The sequence below is a fragment of the Sesamum indicum genome, linkage group LG11 (assembly GCF_026168435.1).
Source record: "Sesamum indicum cultivar Baizhima isolate 11 linkage group LG11, ASM2616843v1, whole genome shotgun sequence".
NCBI classification, from domain to species: Eukaryota; Viridiplantae; Streptophyta; class Magnoliopsida; order Lamiales; family Pedaliaceae; genus Sesamum; species Sesamum indicum.
The window spans coordinates 9,819,180-9,823,011 of record NC_142667.1 but is presented as its reverse complement, the minus strand read 5'-3'; the positions used below and the strand labels follow the sequence as shown (position 1 = coordinate 9,823,011).

General features: G+C 39.6%; 1 long non-coding RNA gene across 2 annotated transcripts; it reads right to left on the bottom strand.

Moving 5' to 3' along the window:
• Window positions 1-938: 938 nt before the first annotated feature.
• Window positions 939-3,431, bottom strand: LOC148785093 (uncharacterized). Of its 2 annotated transcripts, XR_016062919.1 has the most exons (4): window positions 2,420-3,431; window positions 1,786-1,935; window positions 1,269-1,705; window positions 940-1,182 (listed from the first exon to the last, which is right to left on the bottom strand). It is a non-coding gene; the product is annotated as an uncharacterized LOC148785093 (long non-coding RNA). The 2 variants fall into 2 exon arrangements; XR_016062918.1 differs by having other exon boundaries at window positions 939-1,182; window positions 1,786-3,431.
• Between the last annotated feature and the right edge of the window lie 401 nt (window positions 3,432-3,832).

Here is a 3,832-nt window from a genome sequence, read left to right as displayed (position 1 = left end):
TTTTTCAACTCGTCCCTCATTGCTGAAGTAATAGTTATAAGAATTAGTTGCATTTATATCACTGCCTATTGTATTTTATTGGATAAATTGCATAATACCCCCCTTGTGTGTTCAAAATTTAGCTAAAACTTTCTGTGTTAATTTCATAGGCAAAAAACTCTCTGTATTTTATAAAATACAGCAAAAAGCCCTCTCTCCGTTAAAAACTAACGGAGAGTATGTGACACTCTCCAATTGTGTGAGCAGGCCTCATATTTTGGCCCTTTAGAAATTACTTTAAATGTATAATATCATTTTGCCCCTTTCTTTTATATTTAAATATATTTTACCTTTCTTTCATACTTAAATATATTTTAAATTAATTTATTTAAATATATTTAATTAATTTAAATTATTTATTGAGTCCTAATATATTATAATAAATTATATTTATTTATGAAATATATTAATTTAATATAAAAATACCTAAAAACCATATAATTTTTTGTAAAATTAAAATTTTAAATTTAAAAACACAATACAAATTTAATATACTAAAATTCACTTTTGAAATTAAAAATTTATATGCAATATAAAAGTCACTTATAATAATTATATATTATTAACTCAATTAAATTATTATTAATTTAAATATATTTTATTTACTTATAAATAATACTAACTAAATATTAAAATATCAAAAAATTAATATCAATTATTTTAAATAATATTCAAATTAAATATTAAAATTTAATATTTAAATTTGAAAAAATTAAATTACTTTTACTTTACTTTTAGGGTATGTAGTGGCTGCGACGACACCTGGGTGACGGAGGTCGCTTAGAGAAGGTCGCCTTTCTTCGTTGGTTTACCATCGTCGCCCAAGTCTTAGCTATAGGGCGACGTCACTCTGAGTCTGAAGTGGCAATATCACTAAGCTATAGAAATAAATCTCAACAAACTCATGTAGTATCAGTAATAGTAAAACAACAAGCATGCAGTAAAAATGAAGCCATTAGTGGGCCCTTTCTGCTGCCTTGCGAAGAGCCTCCCCTTGAGTATTGGTGGAAGCCATTAGCTGCTAGTTCAAAATTTTGAGCTCTTTCTTCACTTGTTTGCACAGCTACAACCTCCTTCTTAGTCAGGAGGGGAAGGAGGAGGGGCTTGAGGACGACTTATGGTCTCCTTGTAGATAGTGATTGCCTGAAAGAAGAACCAGGGAAGGAGTGTCAGAAAGGTCAAGCCAAAATGAAGAAAAAATGAACAAGGAAAGAAAAGGGCAAACTTACCTTTGCAAGGTGGTTAGTCAGATGACCCTAAAGCTCTTCCCAGGAGGAGCCGAAAATGTGCTGCATGTGCACTGGCAAAAGTCCCAAAGCAGTGACACTCCCTTTCTGCTCCTCAGAAGGGAGCTAGTAATATAAACACTCTACTCCAGGTAGTGGATCAGTTAGTGAGGGGAGAAATTTCTTGGCTCCCAAGAAGAAGGTGAATGAGGGGTGGGGGTAGATCGGGTGGCCACTTGGAGGGTGACTACAGTAACAAGTTGGCTGGAGCTATTTTTAGCTCTTTTCAAGGCCCCCTATAAATTCTTGGCTACGTGCTTCCCTTTAGACTAGCTGGAAGCAGGAGTCCCTCTAAAGGCCTAAGTTGAGTAGGCAGAAGGATGACCGTTGGGATTCCCCCTTCAAGCTCTGCCTTAAGATGTTCTTGAACATCAAACATTCTGTGGAAAGAAACACCAAACTACCAGTTAGAAACAAGATGAAATACTATGACATATGAAAATAAAAGCACAAGATTTACCCAAAAGGCCTCTCTAGAGGAACCTCTCGAGGGCTTAAGCTGAGTGTGAGAGGAGTTTCATTAACCCCCAACAATCATAGAGCTCAGAGTTCCACCCCTCTAGGAGGGTTAACAACTTAGCACTCCAACTGCGAATGGAAAAACTCTTGGCTAGGGAGATGTCACCACAAAGAAATAGGAGCATTAGGAATAGGAAGGAAGCGTACCCCATAACAAGGGGAAAAATGAAAAAGATACTGCTCTGATTTTTTCAGTTGAGAGCAAAAATAAAACTTTTTGCCTGATGGCTCACTTCCATGAACATATATACATGGATCTATGTCAATTTACATACGTCTTGTTCACTAAACGATCAGGTATACCACGTCACGTATCAACCCCTCTTTCCATGGAGGAAATATAAATGAAAAGAAAAGATATAATGATTGCCCTATAAAATGTAACCCACCAACAGGCGAAAGGAATTAGGCGCAAGTTGATTCAAGTGGGCCCAAAAGTGCGGTTCATCACGTAATAAAAAGAAATAACACGAAAATGAAGGCCCCCATACATCTAGGTCTATGAAAAAACACAAACTATTGGGGGGGGGGGTGTTCAAGATGGGATAGAAGTATGGTGTAGAGATAAGAAATACCAGAATCCTCCCTTAGCTGACAGGCGCCTGCTTCCCAAAAGATTGAAGGTAAGTGGTCCATAAGAAAGGGGCTGGTGGCTCTAATCCCCTCACTCCCAACCAAAGGAAGTTCTTCCTCCTCCTCTACAGGCTCCTTTCCGTCATCCTTCTCCTTTGAGAATGTCATACCTCATCCCCCTCCTCCTTCCACTCTCCCTCTCAAAGAACTCATCTGCAAGGCAGCACTATGTCTCTGCATGTGAAGGCTGCACCGTCTAGGCAAATTGGCGGAGGACGAGCCACGGCTTGCCCCTTGCGAGGTTGCCTCGATAAATCATCACCAAGGGCTGTTGGGGCCTCTTCCATGAAACATATTGACTCGTCAAAGGAAACCACTTTTTGAGAAAAAAAACCTAAAAAGTAGGAGAAAGATAAAAGCTTGAACTAAGAAAAAACATGCAGAAAGAATAAATAAACAGAGAGGGCAAATAAAGATGAAAATAGATAGACACTGAAACAACCGAATATGGGGAGACATAGAAAACGAATAGAAATTGCAGCAAAAAGTGAACAAGATTAGGGTAACAGAGCCCCCTTATTCCTCTGCTGGATGAGGTAATCCAGCATTCCTTCGTGGTTACCCACAGGGGCTATTACCATAACTGCTAACAACATGGCCTTGTAGCTTGCGCTTACGCGCCATCATGGTGCTACATCCCATAATTGAAAATGCTGCCGAAATTCTTTTCAGAAGTTGTGTCAATCGGTTTCAGTATGTGGCTGGGGGGACACCTCTCCCAAGGGAACTCTCCCTCTGGCAGGGGACTCCTACATCTCATTTAAGAAATTACTTCGCTCGGAGCGATGAACATAGAGTTTCCCCTTGCAGAAGATCTCTATTCTAATGAGGTGGTGATCAGCCATTAGAGTTAGGGGAACTGAATGATACTCCAAAATATACAAAGCCCAAGAAAAGCATAACATGGAAGGAAGCCTAAGAAGGGCTTAAAGTTGCAGGAAACCCAAGAGACTGAGACCTCGGCCCTTGGAACGATCAATTATAGGAGAGGTCCTAAGAGGGCCTAAGAAGACTACATGTGTAGTAGCCAAGTCAACCCCAAGAAGAGCTTAATGGATGCGTGGCTAAGCCTCATTAAGACAACTCGGACGAAAAATGGTTTCATTGCCACAAGGAATGCCCGAAGATCTAGGAGAGTTTGTTTGACCTATCCTAAATACTCCTTAGGAATGTAGGAGGCCTTATCCAAAGGAGTCCTACCCGCTTAGGGGATAACTCTCCCCTAGCGGTTAGAAGTCTTAGCCTGAAGGAAGAAGACCCCTTTTGTGGTTGGGGTATATCCATACCAGTAACCACCTTCCTAGGTCTCAGGGGGATCGAACTCTTCCAACCGAAAGGCGAAGGGGCTATAAAAG